Below are 17,838 nucleotides of genomic sequence, written 5' to 3'. Positions count from 1 at the left end.
CTACTTCTACTAGTTGTTGTTACTGCTTCTCTTTCTTGGTATTTGTTTTCTTCAAATGTTTAATAACTTGCGGTTTTCTGTGTATCTCTCTACTTGAAGTTTGATATTACCCAAATTCTTAAGGCAGTATTTGTTTTCAGCTACTTTTCTCCTGAGATTATGGGAATGGGTACTGGGAGGGGTGTTTGGTAGCTTCTGTGCGGATCCCTGTTCCTCCAGGATATCAGCAGCCTGCTATAGCAGACTTGCGAAGACCTGCCATGTGCATGCACTGTGCCAGGTGGGATCTCTTTGGGGGATTCTGAGACAGGCCTTGAAGAATGGATGTGAGGGAATGCAATTTAAGTGCAGACAACTTAGTGGACAGAAGGGAAACCCGCATCATCTAGTTCACTAGAGAGGGGTAATAATGATAATAATAAGAATGATAGTGGATGAAATCAGTGGAGACTTACATGTGTCAAGCACAGAGAAGCTTTTTCACTTTATACACTGTACCACCATCTATCTAGTTGCTCAAACCAGAAATTGGAGAGATGCCCCAGCTTCTTCCCCTCGTCCAGGCAGTTGGCACTTCCTATACTTTCTTCTTTCTAAATATCCTTCAAATCTATCTACTTTTCTCTGTTCCCATTCTACCATGCTTGCCTCAGTCATTGATGAAATAGCTAGCTACTAAATTTTACTTTTGTTCTGTGAAGACAGAAAAATAGATTTTGCTGAAGTAATACATTTGGTTGGGGGCATGTTTCTATCTTATTGATAGTGAGTTTTCTTCATAGTGATGTCCAGTGTGTGGTTAGAAATAGAGGTCTAGTATTTGAGAAAAAGTTCAGAGCAAAGGCAGCAGATTTGGAAGAGATTATAAAGTATGGGAATGGACTTAATGCTTGGAAGGAAAATCAGTACAGAGGGGTAAAATGAAGTTTTAGTACAAAACCAATGAAAACTCCTAAAGGTAAGGGAACGTCTGCATTGCTACACTGTTTGAAGGATGTCAATGTATGTTATATTCTCTCCCTTTGAAGGAATTCTAATTTAACAGAGGATATAAGACATGTCTGAATGAAACATTCAGCAACACTGACTAGTGCAAAGTGAGTGATAAATACTTTTGGGTCCCAGGTTATGTTCTGCAAGATTTAATAGCTTCATCAAAACCAGAAAATTCTGTGACAAAATAGTTTGACAGTTTGTTTACTCTAGGATTTCCCAAAGTTAATTCATCTGAATATATACAGTGTCCTCCCCCCCAAATTTAGGGGCATCCTGCAAATTTTGATAAGTGTATTTTGATATTTGCTCAGTTAAAAACACTTTATAATTTTCCTTTAGATTTTTCTTTGATGCTGAGTTATTTTGTAGTGTATTAGAAATACACAGATATTTAAATATTTTCCAGATATCTTTATATTATTGATTACAAATTGAATTCCATTGTGGTCAGAAACATATTTTGGTATTTTTTGAGTCTTCTTTAAATTTATTTAAGTTTATTTATAAACCAGAATATGCTATTTTGGCAAATGTTTGTGTGTACTTGGAAAGAACTTGTATTTTGATGTTATTGGGTGTAGTGTCCTATCAATGTTAATTAGGTCAGGTTGATTAATAATGTTTTAAAAATCTTATTTATTAGTACTGATTTTCTGTCTACTTGTTCTGTTAATTATTAGGCAAGGAGTATTGAAATACTGATTGTGATTGTGAATTTATTTCTCCTTGTAGGTCTATCATTTTTTGCTTTATACATTTGGAAGCTCTATTATGGGGTGCAAAAATGTTATAGGTTGTTATATATTGATGAGTTGGCCATTTTATCATTATGAAATGACTTTCTTTATCCCTGATAATAATATTTCATACTGTGGAATCTATTTTATAGCCACTCTAGCTTTCTTTTAATTAGTATTAGTTTTATATTTTTTTCACCCTTTTACTTTTAACCTACTTGTATCTTTGTGTTAAAGTGCATTTCTTGTAGGTGGCATGTAGTTGGGACTTGCTTTTTAAAAAAAATCTAATCTGTTACTCTGTTTTTTAATTGACATATTTAGACCATTTACATTTAATGTAATTATTGATATGGTTAGATTTAAATTTATCATCTTATTTGTTTTCTGTTTGTTCCATCTTTTTTTTGTTGACGTTCCTCTTTTTCTGCTTTCCTTTATATTAAGTATTATTTTTAATTCTTTGATGGCTTTATTAGCTATAAGTCTAATAGTATTGATTTATGTAATTAACATATTGCAGGTTACCTTTAAGTGATAGTATACCAATTTAAGTACAGAATAAGAACCTTCAATAGTGAACTTCCATTTCTCTACCCTCAGCCTTTTTAAAAATATTTTTTAATTGATTTTAGAGAGAGGGGAAGGGTAAGGGAGAGAAAAAGAAACATTGATGTTGAGAGAGAAACATTTATCATTTGCCTCCTTTATGCACCCTGACCCTAGGGACGGAACCATCAACCTGGGCATTTGTCCTGACCAGGAATCGAACAGGCAACTTTTTGGTGCCTGGAAGGTCACTCAACCAACTGAACCACACCAGCCAGCGCTCTACCCTCAGCCTTTTACTGTTATCATCATGCATTTTACTTTTACATCTTTTGCACACTCCAGAGTGCATTGTTATTACTTGGTATTATACGGCTTTCTTTTAAGGAGATTTAAATAATGGGGGGGGGGAAACCCAAATATTTACTCATATAGTTATCATTTCTGGTGCAATTCATTGCTATATGTAGATTCATATTTCCATCTGGTATTTTTTTTCTGCCTAAAGTACTTTATTTTTTATAGTTTGTGTTTGTTGGTAATGAGTACTTTCAGCTCTTCTATGTCTGAAAATATCTTTAGTTTGCCTTCAATATTTTTGAAAAATATTTTTGCTGGATGTGGAATTCTAGTTTGACAGTTTTTTCTTTCAGTATTTTAAATATGCTGCTCTACTTTCTTCTCTCTTGTACTGTATTTGATGGGAAGTCAGCTTTCATCTTTATCTTTAATTCTCTATAAGTATTGTCTCTTTTTTGCCTATGGCCGCTTTTAAGATTTTTCTATGCATCACTAGCTTGATGCAATTTGATTATGATGTACCTTGACATAATTTTTGTTTTGTTTTGTTTTTTAGATTTCTTGTGCTTGAGGTTCATGAACTTCTTGGATTTGTCAGTTCATAGTTTTTATCAAATTTGAAAACTTTTGACATTATTTCTTGAAATAATTTGTCTGTCTTCCCTTCTTTCTCTTCTTCCTTGGGGATTCCAGTTATATATTTACTATGTCTTTTGAAGTTGTTTCACACACCATTGATACTGTTAATTTTTTAAAAAATTATTTTCTGTCTGTGTGTCATTTTGGATAATGTCTATTGTTATGCTTTCAAGTTCACTGATCTTTTATTCTGCAATGTCTAAATTGTAATCAATACAATGTAGTTCTCTTCTTACACATTGTAGGTTTTAGCTCTAAAAAGTTCTACTTATTTTTTGTAATGTCTTTCATGTCTCTACTTAACTTTTTGTACCTATATAGTTGTAATAACTTTTAATATCCTTGACAACTAGTTCCAGTGTCTATGTAAGTTCTGGGTTCATGTTAATTGATTGATTTATCTCCTCATTATGGGTCCTATTTTCCTGTTTGTTTGCATAGTTGATAATTCTCCCACCATGTCCTCCCATTCATGATACAGACCAGACAGAGGGCTGGGGCTGAGGTGTGTATGGGGTGGGTTTACTCTGCCTCCTCTTTTTCTACAGTCAGTGTAAGAATACAGCCTATGGAAAGCAGCGGAAGGCTGCATGGTTGGTAATGTTTGATCAGATGCCAGACATTGTGAAATTTACATTGTTGGGTACCAGACATATTTGTATTTCTGTAAATGATCTTCAGCTTTGTTCTGAGAAGTGTTATTTGGAAACAAGTTGATTTTTTTTTAATCTTGCTTTTAGGATTTGTTAGAGAACTGGAGCAGTGCGCAGTCCAGCGTTAATCATTCCTCACATGAGGCAAGACTCTCCTGGGTCCTCACAATACTATGTGCATTAAGAGGTTTTTTCAGAATGGCTGGTGGGAACATACGCTGTTCCTGCCCCATGTGGACATTATCATCTCTAATCTTTTTGGGTAATTTTTTTCCAGATTTGGGTAGTTTTCTTACATGCTTGTGCTGAGGAGTACTTAACTGAATACTTGAGGGGAAAGCCCTGTGGGTCTCCAGAGCTTTCCCTCTGTGCAGGTCACTTTTCTCCACTGCTCTGTCCTGCTAACAGTAGCCACCTTGGCCTCTAACCTTTCTCTACTTAGCCCCTTCAACCCAGGGAATCCACTGGGCTCTGCCTGAGTTCTACCTACTTGTTCACAGTCTGTAAACTGGGGTAATTTTAGGGTTCACCTCATTTGTTTCCCATCTTTCAAGGATAATTGTCCTTCATTTCCTGTAACCCAGTGTCTTCTAAACTGTTATTTTGTACATTTTGTCAACATTTAATTTGTTTACATGACATGGTAAATCCAACTGCCATCACTCTATCATTGTGGCAAGCAGAGTTCCCTTTGCAGTGTTTTTCAGATTTTGAATTTGGAGCCCTTTTTCCAGAGTGTCTAATTAGACTAGCATTGGCTTTGGAAAATGCCAATGTAATAAGAAAGAAAGTTGTGTTCTGTTAGTTAAGGAATATTTCTCTTATGTGTGGTAGTCCTTAGAAGCTGGAGTCTCAGAGTTGACATGGCATAGAGTTGACATAGAGGTATGCCAGTCTCTTTGTCTTCAAACTTGAAAAATTTTTAAGGCAATAATGGACTCCTCTCAAGCAGTTATAAATTGACAAGCAAAGTTTTCCATCGGAAGTTGTAATATGTATAAAGGATATAATTTCCAATAAATGATAAACATTGACATTCTGACATGTTATAATTATTCTCTTAAATATATCATCTGGAATCTAAATACCATAGTAATTTGAGGCCCATATTTTTCATTTTAAATCATGAGGAAATTCTTCTTTAAAATTCAGAAATTTTACATTATTTCTCTTTTTTCTTCTTGTCATAATTTCATTCCACTTTCCCCACTGAATTTATTTCTAATGTCATGTGTGTGCTTTTTTGAAACGTTTATGAATCACCATAGTTTGTTTATCTACATCAAAAATAAACATATAAATTAAATCAATGCTCTAAAAAAATTCTCATGATCATAAAAGTTCTGTGTTAAAATCAAATTCTTCTGGTTTGAGTTAACATTGCAGTTATCAGTAGCACACAGTTGATCTGAACAACACAAATATATGAATGACTGATACATAATATTTTAGCATAGGCCCTAGCTATGTAGCTCAGTTGGTTAGAGTGTTGCCCCCAAAAGCCAAGGTTGCAGGTTTGATCCCTGGTCAGAGCACATACAAGAATCACCCAATGAATGCATATGTAAGTGGAACAACAAATCAATCTCTCTCTCTCTTCCCCTCCCCCTTTCTCAGCATAATGATTGGAATTTTATTTAAAAATGCATTTCTTTGAGAAGAAAGGGTATTTTATTTTTTCTAGTTAGTCTTTTTACCTGTGGGTGATAGTTACTTATTGCTAGAATTAGACCAGGTGAATAGATCATATTGATAATTCAAGGTAAATTTGACATTAAGGAAACATAGTGATAATACCTAAAATATTTATGGATTATGTGAAATAAGTTTATATAAATATAATGACATCTGACTTCTGTACTTAATTTATTTGGAGTTTCTGAAGTTCAGAGACAACTTCATTTTTTGCATGGGGGTAAATAGATAACAGAGCATTAGAAAACAGTTTGGGCTATTTTTGTACTACCTCTGCTCATTTTTAATAATTGACAGTTGGCCACTGTATGACCCTAAACTTGCACAATGGGTAAAATATAAGATATGGTTTTTATTATAACAAAAGTGTTCCTAGATTTTGAAGGGTTTTAAATGCTTCAACTTATGAAACGATTTCTCTGCTGTTTTTCATATGTACTCTGTGAAATAATACATACCTGTGCAGGGATGCACTTTGGCTATTCTGTTGTCCCATAACAGGATGATGGATAGAAACATCTCCAGTAGGATAATTGGGGTCACATTGTGAAACTGGACTTGTCCTTGCCCCATGCGATTCTCAGAAGTCATGGAATTTGGGCTCAGGTCCAGGGCAGCCTGTCAGGCGCTCCTCTGAGCAGTGTTAATCACACTGCTGGTCTTCACTTGGAATGAGTTTCCAGGAAGCCAGTAGGGACTGAGCCTCCTGATCTCTCTATCTGAGCTCTTTAAGGATGAAAAAGGCTTCATGCCAGAAAGGGATGCTCTGCCAGGCAGATGGTAGCACAGAGAATGGTGTCTGTCCTTAGCCTCTCTCTGCCCAGTCAGATTGGCTGAGGGATTTTACAAGTTATCTGTCCCTTTCCCTGGAGCGAAACTAGTTTGCTTTTATCTTGGCCAGCACCCTCTTTGGAGGGAGCTTTTAACTAAAGTTGTCAAGGAAAGATGTAACTTAATTTCTGGGGAATAGGATTTCATAGAACAATACTGTTTCTTCTAAACTAACTGAGATATTTTTTAAGAGACTTGGGGTGAAAAGTAACTGAAAAGGTAAAGAAAGTTTATTAATTGACTAGACCTGCATATTACTGCTTCTGGATGAGAGCTTCACCTAAGCACCTTCACTTCCTTTACTTCATTCCATAGCAGTTTTGAGTATCCTGAGATAAAACTCTTTGTGCCTCATTCTTTGGCATGGAGTGGCATCCTAGTCTCTAGGACACTTAATTAACCCATCACATACCTTGTCTTGGCCCAATGGGCTCTGGGTTCTATCCGCCTTTGTACCTACCATGGAACCTGGCACACAGTGGATTCTGGGAGAGAACAAATAAAGAATTGCCCACAGCACATCTGAAACCGTGCTTATACTTAGTAGCTATGACATCTTGGGGACAGTTACCTACCTCTGGTCCAGGTTTCTATACCCCAAAATGGAAATAATCATAAACTCTACACACAGAATTGTGGTTAAAATTGAATGTCTACAAAATACTTACTTGGTGCCTGTGCCATGAATGCTTAGTTAGCATTAACTGCCGTTCTTGTTGTTATGGGGGTGAATGCGGGAATCCACATGTGTAGTTGCTGACATCGCTGCTGAAATATGAGGAGTGGGGCCTCCTGCCCACGGGGAATTCATGTTCCAATAGAGCGACACATGGAAACTCAAGGCAAAAGGACAGTAGAGGGAAGGCTTCTATTAGGAACCCAGGAAGACTCAGGAGCACAAGGTTTCATTCATTTAAAGGTTAGGGTTGAGGAAGGCTCTCAGGAGAGATAAGGCCTGGGCGGTGCTTTGAGGAAAGAGTAGCATTTCCTAGACAGCCATATGGTAGAGATAACATGTTTGAGGGATGTCAAGTGGGTAGTCCTTCCAGGGTGTGATACTGGGAAGGGAAAGGGATTGCTGAATGCCGGGAGAGGGCATTAGAGAGGGAAGCAAGGCCCCTCTGCAAAAGACAGTGGCTCCAGTGGCTGAAGGATTCTGTATGCCAGAGGGCCATGATCAAATATGAATATGTGAAAAACTAATACCAGTGCATTGCTGATTTATACCTACCACCCTACCTTAAAGTAGGGTGAGACCGGGCAGGATCTTCTTGAAGGGAAGTGGTGGGTAACCTACAGGAAGGATATGCTCGCCTGCCCTTCTAAACCCGCCAAGTCAGCCACATCCACACTCATCCAGACACTGTTCTGCCTGATAGCAGGGAGCGTTCTCGAGTAAGACCTCTTCTTGGAGCCCTGAAGCAGGCAGTGAGTCTCCAGGTGTCCTCTGTGTCCCTCCTGCTGCCTCCCTCTCCTCTCGGGTGAGCTCCCTGCTGTGCTGCCGTAGCCCTGCTGGTGTGCACCTGCTGGGATAGTAATGAAATACCTGATTTAAGCTGCCCCAGCTCCCTCCTGCCAGTCAGTATCACCAACTAAATCAAAGGTACTTATCTTAGAATGCAGCCTCTCTGCTTCTTTGAACAGTAACCCAATAGCTACTCACTCTACACAGTTAAACCTGCTTTGCTTTTATTTTTGTGTGATTCCAGAGGAAAGAACACTTAGAATCTCTCTGCAACAGATATTGATACTGTGTGTAGAGAAAATTATGATGACATGGTCCCCAGGATTCCTGCTGGAAACTCACCCCTCCAGGGTATTCCCAGGTCCAAGAATTCCTTCCCTGGGGAGCTCTGCCACCTCTGTGCAAAGACTTTCCCTCCAAGACTCCAGTTGTGTCATGTTGCCAGGTTGCTGATCTACGGAGCACAGCCACCATCAGTTACTTCTGCTGCGAGTGACTTCTGCTGTGAGAGCCACTGTGGCCTGTAGGGAAAGGCAAGTGCTTTTCCTTTGGCTATTCCATCTCAAGTGTCAGTCAGGCCCTCCCCACTGATTCTAGACAGAACAGAGAGACCCATTTACAGCCTGACTTTGCCAGAGGTTCAGCTGCAGAGGAGGGAAGTGTAACATGGGAATCAAGTAGCCTGTCAGGACCTACTTGTGGAGGCTTCTGCTGGCCCCAGCCTGTCTCCAGTGGCAGGACCCAGCTTCCCCCCTGCAAGACTGGGAGCCCTCCACAAGGCAGCCTCCCTCCTCCCAGTCCATATCAAGGGGACTATTGACTCTAGAAAAGAGATGTTCTACCTCCACATTGCGTAGTAGGACTGACCTTAGTATGAGCGATGGGCAGAAAATCCATCTGGAAAGGTTCTCTCCACCCTGGGGCCTTGGTCTAGCTTCATTGCCCCAGCAAACCAATTCCATAACAGAACAGCATGGACACAGTTCCCACAGCCTGGGATCTTTGAAGTTAAACAGTGCCTGTGAGGTATATGAACTGTCAGTACAAGGTGGGCTGTGCCAAGCAGGAACAGTTCCTTTGCACACTACTTCCATTATAATTTAGAAAAATGCCATGTGAAACACGAAGAAGGCCTTCTTGTAACCCAAGATGTTTAAGGTGTTAAAGCAGCCTGTGTGAGGTGGTGATGTAAAGCACCCTTTGCTTACTTATGGACAAATGGATAGACACATGTTAGAGTATTACCATTTCGTAAATATATTGGCTTGAGATGTGATTCTACTTACATTTCCTTCATCAATAATTTGTTTCATTTATATTTATTGTCATCACCCTGACTGTGATCTATGCTTTTAAACTATATTTTCCTTTTCTCTAAACTTCAGTACTATTTTTTCCCCGTTCAGTTTCATTGCAACTATATATATCCAGAGCTATTAATGTGAACTCAAAAAAGTTTTGTGTGCTTCAGAATGCCTGGCCTGGGCTGTAATGTGTAAATATTACTTTCTCCCATTGAGATTAGTTTGACTAATAATCTCCAGCTATAATATTTTAATTTCTACTGACCAAAAAACAACATCAGTAATAGAATTAATTAATCAGTTTTTGTTTCACTTGAAAATTTCAGCAGCATTTGGAGAGTTGCTCCCCAGTCATGGTGGAAATGTATGAACAATCTATGGAGGCCTATGGTCCTCACCAGCTAGCTCAAGAGCATTTTGGTTTTTTGTTGTTGTTTTTTAATATATATATATTTTAAATATATCTTTATTGATTTCAGAAAGGAAAGGAGAGGGAGAGAGATAGAAACATCAATGATGAGTCATTGATTGGCTGCCTCCTGCACGCCCCCAACTGGGGATTGGACCCGCAACCTGGGCATGTGCCCTGACCGGGAATCAAACCCCAATCGCCTGGATCCTAGGTCGACACTCAACCACTTAGCCGCTGAACCACTCAACTGCTGAAGAGAAACTCTGGTTTCTCTTCAGATCACTCAAGAGCATTTTGAGGCTGTTGCATTTTTGTGGTCCTGATTGTTTTGTTTTTATTTTGCTCAATAGCATTCTCTTTTTCTGAGAGAAGAGATCCTTTAGTGTGTTTTTTTAAATCACTTTTATTGCTCATTTTTTCTCTATAACTTTCAGGGTGTGTTTTTTCTCTTTGTTCTTTTTTTTTTTTTAATCTTATCGTTTTTTTCTTTAACTAGTAAAATAGTCCTATCAGCAAGGTACATTTTTAAATATAGTGTACTTTTTATTTCCCTATCCAATTATTAAGGTTCATTTACAATCAAACAGAACACAGCCCCTCATGCTCTCTCCCTCTTGGGATGTGGTGAAAGAAGAAGGACTCAGTGTCCTAGCTTGCTTTGTCCAAGGTGACGTAGTGCTTGTCACGCACCTGCTGCCAGGGGAGTGGCTGGGGCACAGGGGAAGCTTGGCGGGGAGGGCCGGCCACTCGAGATGGCGTTGGCCGCTGACTGGATCTCCTGCGTGAATGGGATCGCTCCTGTGCTTTCCAGACTTTGCTTTTTCTTTGTGACTCTATACCAAATGTTTAAAAGTACCTGTCTTTTTGTTTTTAAGATTTGGCCATACTGGCCTTCTCTTGCTTCATTTGGTATGAGGCTTGCTGTCATCTCGCAGGCCCTGGCTGTTGGTACTGCTGGGGCCAGAGTCTCTGTCCAGCGACTGAAGGAGAAAATCAGCTAGGAGCCAGGATGTTGAACTAAATGCCATACCCAATTTAGTTGTAGTTTATCCTGAAGAGAATAGAGGCTAACTGCCAAAGCCCTGCTTCCCAAATTGTGTGCCCGAGCACCCTGGAGCAGACTGTGGTGGGATGTTTATATTTCCAAAGGAAACACAGCGATGTCAGCTGGACACTGCACAGCAATTACTACTAAATTGTCTAGATTTAGCTGTTCACTAAACAGAGTGGTTCCTTTGGCCTAGGGGTACCATCACAAACAGCACTGAACTGCTGAGAGTGCCGTGGCCAGAGAAGGCTTGGGAGCTTCTGCTTAAGGGTCCTTTAGTGCTAGGTGTTTGTGAGGGATGGGGGAGTAGTAGGAAAGAAGGTGAGAAAAGAAGAAAATGAAGATTTGGAAGTTGGGTAATTGGACCAAAATGGCTTTAATGTAAAAGACTTCCAGATTGGTTGGGGGGGGGGGGGGGGGGTGTGTGTGTGTGTGTGTGTGTGTGTGTGTGTGTGTGTGTGTGTGTGTGTGTGTGTGTGTGTGTGTGTGTGTGTGACTATTGGTTAGGGGTGTGTGTGTGTGTGTGTGTGTGTGACTATTGGTTAGGGGTGTGTGTGTGTGTGTGTGTGTGTGACTATGTGTACCTGTGAATAATGTGTACACTTGGTCCTACCTCATACTTATTGAATCAAATGCATGTAGGGATCTGGAGTTTTAAAAGCTTTCACACAGTTTTGTTAGTAACCAGGCTTAGAAACTACTGAGTTAGAATTTTTAACACCAAGAAAATTTGTCAGAAGGTAAGTTGAAATCTGAAAGCAACAAGACTGTAAGCCTTTAGAGCAGAGCCATGTCTTATGCAGGAGCTGGTTTAGGGCCTGTCATTCTTTTTTTTGTTTTTTTAATATATTTTTATTGATATTTAGAAAGAAAGGAAGGGAGAGGGGTAGAGAGAGAGAAACATAGAGGAGACACATCATCAGTTGGCTGCCTCCTGCATACCCCCAACTGAGGATTGAGCCCGCGACCCGGGAATTGAACTGGTGACCTTTTAATTCATGAGTGGATGCTCAACCACTGAGCCACACTGGCCGGCGTGGGCCTGTCATTCTTGTACCTGGGAAGGCGTTTTGTTCAAGAGCTCTGCTGAACCGGGCTGAGAGTGATAGAAATGCTCTGTTCCATGCATCCACGGGCAAAGATGCTGTTTCTCTAGACTGACTAAGGAGTCAGAAAGACCACAGTGAAAGGCGCTGTTCCAGTCTAACAGAGAAACAGTGTTTTAGAAGCCATGTGGGAAAACTGGATGTGGAGCCAGCCCAGCTGGTACTGCAGTTGGTATAACACCTGTGCTAATTCTACACTGCGTTCTTGAAAAGATAAGTGAAGTAACAGGTATGAAAAATATTTGTGAAAGAAAAATTGTTACACAAATGAGTGATGGCATTCTATCAGTACTGCAATAAAGAACCAATTTTGTCTCTTTTTTGTCTGGCCCCTAGTCAGTCCCAGCAGTTCACATCGAGTGCTGCTGAGTCCCACAATATCAAAGATGTGCAGTGATTATAAAAACTGAATTGTATTTTGAAATCAAAATGAGATGATTTTCAGATCGCCTCCCATTTGGATTATCTGTACCATTTTTATCATAAATAATGAAAACCTGAATATAGATGATGATAATAATAGTGATATCTTTGTGACAGTGTGTATGGTGCAAATCACTTCTGTGTTGAGAGGAATAAACAAAATAACATACATAAATGCTAGAGATATTTATTTTTTTCAGAAAATCTGAAAACCTGAGTACATAATAATTACATATTTGCCTGCCTTAAAATTCAAGATGACACTCTTTTCATAGTCAAGATAACAATAGATGCATATTTTATTTCCAGGAAAATAGTAGTATATTCTGTGTTAGTTAATCAAGGTATTTATATTCCAGATACAGATAGCCCAAACTAGATTGCTAATGTACAGTGGCATTTTTATATTATGGGTTTGTAGATATGTGGAATAGCAATTGAAAAATTATATGTATAAGTAACCAAAACAAGTGTTTGTGTTATGTTATTGCAATTTTTAAATCATGGCTGTGAGATCACCCTTAAAGATATCTTAAGTGAATGTGACATACAAATCTCAGAGCATCAGAAAGGATCTGCAAGGTCAGCTGCAAGACTAGTAGATGTAACTGTGGGTCTCATGAAGTGGAATTCTTTCATTTGCTTATAGGAAGAAAGACTTCTATATGGCACTCCTAAAATGTTTCTATTGTTAGTGGAAACTAGACTGCTCCTTCTTGGGAAAGAACTGCCTAAACAGAGTCCTTTCCCCCTTGAAAATTTGCAGTTTTCTTCTTTTCTTTCTGTACATTTATTTATTTACTTGTTTATCTGTCTACTTTTCCCCTTCAGGTTAGTGTTGATCATTTTAATAGCTGAATATTGATTTTCTTCATTTTTTATGTTCAGTTGGTAGTTAAATTATTTAACAAATATTGTCTTATACTTTATAGAATGAATGTTCTGGTTAACTTGGACCTAAATGGAGTGCCTCCTTCCTTTTGACTGTTTTGAGTTAAATCTCATGAATATCGTTCAAAGCACTTTAGTATTTTATTAAGTTTAATATAATAGAATGTGGCAAAAATTGTGTTTTGCTCTCCAATATTTATTTATCTTCCTTTCTTTTGGGCCCCACCTTTCTTCCTGCAGATCATGTGCTTCGGGTGGGGCTCCACTCCAATTGCAAGAGTAGGACATGTCACACAGGGCTGCTCAGAGCCTCCCTTCCCCCAGCATAAAGATTGGCTCAGAGGTGGGGATCTGACTTCAATATTGCAAGTCCATGTAGTCCCATCTCCCTGGCCATCACTACTTATTTAGAGACAGAGATCATCCAGTAAGAATGTATCATGAGATGTATGTCATAGTTGCTAGGAAGACGCACTATTTCCCATGGCCTTGAATAGACAGGCTATAGGCCCATTGCTGCTGCCGCCTTTCCGGGCTGAGATGAAGGCAGCCGTGGGAGGGCAGTGCTAATAGATAGAGATTCGAGGCCAGGCATCATCTGAGGCCTGCTTTCACTCTGCACCTGCGAGCCTTTTTATCCCTGGATCTGTTAGTTACATGGGCCAATATATTTCCTTTCTGGATTAGCCTGGTTTGATTTGAGTTTTCTGTCACCATGAAACTGAATAGACACTGCGTTTTGTTTGTTTATGAGGTAGGTTGTAGAATTTATTTTGAATCTCTCATCTCACTACTTAAAAAATTTAAGTATAGTGAAAGGAATTATAAGGAATTTGTTTGAATGTATTTTGTGATTTAGGTAAATTTGTGATATAAGGTGGGGAGAATTTGAGTTTCTTGAAAGTTCTGGACAGTCACAGTCTTCAATATTACAGCACTTAGTTTTGAGAAAATCACATACTCCTCTTTCATTTTCAACAAGGCCTGGATTGCAGTTGTCAGCTATTGATTATCTCTATTGGGAGGTGGAACAATGGTCTTAAATACTGTCAAAGGATATTTATATTTCCTTTGAAATAAAACCCTTGAGGAAGGAGCAAGTGTACCTTTCTTATCATGTCAGTCTTAAACCAACACAAAAATATATTTATTTCTCAAACATTTAAATTAATAGTCCAGGCACGATCACTGACACAGAGGAAGACTTCCTTGAGTTTTAAATTTTGTTCTAGATAATTTGCAAGGAAAAAAATAGACATATGATTGTTAAGAAATAAATTACTTATTAGAAGACACGTATCCACATATGGTCATTAGGCAAATTCTTCCTTTGATGGTTTCAGATCTTGAGGCTCTAGAGGAAGATGCCTGGGGGCACCAAGAATCACTCTGTAGGTCAATCTCCAGAAGTTCACAGGGAAAGGAATCCAGATTACTGCTCTGTCAGGCTCTGTGCTGGGAAATCCATTGGCAATGTGTGTCATTATTTTCAGGCAGGATTCAGCTTCTTGTTCAGACTTCAGAGCTTGCTATGGCAAGAAACTGACAAATGGTCAGAAATGTGCCTTCAGTGACGTGCCTCTATGATGTTGTGTTTTGTCCAAACGATAAATTGGCCCTATGAAGTGGGAAAACCATTAGAAGCATATGGTGCAGCAATTGGCTGCAGAATTTGTTTGTTTTGTTGGAATCCCAGAAGCTGCTCTTTGGCTTTGACATGCCCTTGAAAATCCAAGATGCTTTGGTCAATGCGTTTGATGTCTTAAACTTAATATAAATTTTATTGGGATTTTTGTTACATAAGACAGGCTTTCACTTCTTTTGTTTCATTTCAGTTTGATCTGAGATGAAAGGACAGGATGCAATTTGTAAGGTACCACAATGGAAGTAATTGGAGAAGCTACGTGCAGAAATCAGGCTCATTATGTTATAGTCACATGGCATTATTGTAAGTTCCATGAGCTGAATTCTTCCATATAGAAGGAATTTCTGTCAACACTGAAGCTCCTGGCAAGTTGTAAGTGAGCATAATATGACCAAAATTGTATAATTCAGAAGAGATATAGGGGCTGTTCTGGAGCTACTGTTCTGCCGAATCCTCATTACAAGAACAAAACAGTTGTGTTTCTAACTTTAGGTCAGACAGATTAGGGCATTTGGGGCTCAAATCATTGTCTAGTGGGAGGCACGGTCAGCACTTGGTTATTCAGACAGCAATTTGTAGATTATCCAGCACCAGAGTTGCTTAAAATACCCTGGCTTTAGTATAATCGTGATATTAGCCGATTGCCTAGAAGGGAAAGTGACTTCATGCTACTGATGCTCTGCCTGGCCTTTGCTGGGTGATTTGAGAATTCTGTAGGATGCCACCTTGAACTGTAGGGTCAGAACATTTGTAAAGTGAGCCCCTAGGCTTAGGACTGGGGGGTGGGAAAGGATGGCACAAAACAGCTATTTAACTTACACTTTGAAATTCCTGTCCTTTGGGCATAGAAAAATGATATTTGCACTTTTGTTGTTGTTTTTTACTACCCTGAATTAATTTAAACAGTTTCTGATGTTACCAGAACTTAAGCTTTCTAGAACCTGAGAAAGGAGTCGCTGTAATGTTTTAACACTTAATAATGTTAAGTGTTAAATGGATGGAGCATTTATTCAGTGTCCAGCACTGTGCTAAGCACCTGTGGGTATTATCTCACTAAGACACTCAACAGCCTGATGAACTAGGGGCTCTTTTATCCCTGTGATGGTTAATGTCAACTTGACTAGGCGACGATGCTCAGTTGTTTGGTCATATGCTAGTCTAGATATTGCTGTGAAGATATTTTTTAAATGTGGTTAACATTGAAATCAGGGGACTTTGAGTAAAGATTAGCATTTAAATCAGTTTTGAGTTCAACGAATTACCTTCTATAACATGGTGGGCCTTATCCAATCAATTGAAGGCCTTAAAAAATCGAGCTGTCCTGAATAAGGAATTCTCCTCAAGACTGCAACACAGAAACCCTGCCTGAGTTTCCAGCCTGCTGCCCTGCACAATTCAGACTTTCCAGCCCCCACAATTGCATGAGACAATTCCTTAAATCTCTCTCCAAAACATACTATTATAAAACCAATATATACTGCTGGGTTTGCTTCTCTGGAGAACTCTGACTCATACAATCCACACTTTACGGATATAACTCATCTAAAGTCAGGTCACACGGTTCATAAATGGAAAACATGAGATTAGAACCTAGATTTTCAGACCCTAAGGCTCAAACTTTTTACTGTTAAGAGTTCTTGTCTCTTAAAAACAAAAATAAAACGACAACAATAAAAAGCCCTAATGTGATTTTTGTTTCCAAAAACAAAAATCTCCTTCTGAGTCTTTCTCTCTGAGTCTCTTCATTGTTACTGACAGTTACTACTGTCACTGAGCACCAGCCAAAGCCTTTTTGATGACTGGGATTACAGTGGGTCACAGGCTCTGCTCCTCGAGACTGAGCATTCTTTGATTGTGCTTATACCAAGTTTGTTTAGGGTATATGAAGAATATTCCTGTGCATTTTTAGAATTTCTCGTAGGTGTTTCAGGGGAAGACCTACTCCAAGCCTACCAATAGATGATCAGTGTCATTATTAGTTACACTGATTCAGACATGATGCAACAGACTGGCATTTCCCAAACCTACTGGACTAGGTAACTCTCTGAACTTAATACTGTATGGGCATAGGAAATATTTAAACTTTCATTTTTACCTTACACTGAGAGGTAAATTCCTGTGTTGAGTTTATAATCAGGATTAATATTTTGAGGCTTAGGAATATACATGGCTCAAAACAATAGTCATTATTGCTGACAGTTTCTATGTGTCATGAATTTGGACAAGAATAAGGGCAGGGTCATGGCTTATCTCTTTCATAATACCTGGAATTCAGTTGGAGGTCTCGAAGGTCAGAGTTTGTAATCATCTGAAGGTTTGTTCACTTACATGTCTAGCAGGGGCTGTAATATGGGGACCTTAATGGGGCTGCTGGCTAGAGCACCCATGTATGGCCTGGAATTTCTCATAGCATGGTGGCCAGGTTCCAAAGACGAGCATCCTTGGGGGCAGAGCTGGATGCTGCATTGAATTTTATGACTAAGCCTCAGTGTCATGCAGCATGACTTCCGCTGCAGTTGCAAAGGTCCCCCCCCTCCAAGTTCACATTCAAGTGGAAGGAACATAGACCCCATCTTTCAGTGGGGGCACGTCAACATCACTTTTTAGAAGGTCATGTGAACGGAGTTTATATTGGTGTGCCCATCATTGGAAAATATAGTCTGCTCTGCATCCACCACAGTTCACATCACATTCCTCCCACATGCCAAATACACTCTCCTTTCCCCCCAAGAACTAAAAGTCTCACCTCATAAAAGCATCAGCTCAAAGTGTGGGATTTCACCATCTCACTCAGGTTCAGGTTCAGGTGCAGAAGTGGCACCTCTGGTGTGGTTTTATACAGCTTCCCAAGTACAGATCTTCTCAGTCTGAAAACCTGTGAACTGAAGAGACATGTTATCTACCTCTCCACCCCCATGCAACATACAGTAGTGGGACAGGCCTAGGAGAGCTGTTATGTAAAGCCTCCTGTTCAAAAATGGCTAGAATGGGAAGCTTGCAGGAGTCACTGGTTCAGAGAAATTCTGAAACTGCCTGGTGTGTGGTACAGCTGCCTAATTAGCACTCAGTTCCACTGCCTAGAAATGATTCTCCGTGACTCCTCCCTTCATTCTGTCTTATTCTTCCTCTTCTACAATAAATGGC

General features: G+C 39.4%; 1 protein-coding gene and 1 non-coding gene across 2 annotated transcripts in view; one reads left to right on the top strand and one right to left on the bottom strand.

Annotated features, from left to right (window-relative positions):
• The window catches only part of PTPRM (protein tyrosine phosphatase receptor type M), a 617,147-nt gene that overhangs the window by 180,841 nt on the left and 418,468 nt on the right, over positions 1-17,838 (top strand). The window lies entirely within an intron of this gene.
• On the bottom strand, positions 3,678-3,809 carry LOC148092746 (small nucleolar RNA SNORA51). Its single transcript, XR_015714849.1, has one exon. It is a non-coding gene; the product is annotated as a small nucleolar RNA SNORA51 (small nucleolar RNA).

The sequence above is a fragment of the Miniopterus natalensis genome, chromosome 7, assembly GCF_054644295.1.
Source record: "Miniopterus natalensis isolate mMinNat1 chromosome 7, mMinNat1.hap1, whole genome shotgun sequence".
Taxonomy (NCBI): domain Eukaryota; kingdom Metazoa; phylum Chordata; class Mammalia; order Chiroptera; family Miniopteridae; genus Miniopterus; species Miniopterus natalensis.
This window is presented reverse-complemented; position numbering and strand designations above follow the sequence as displayed.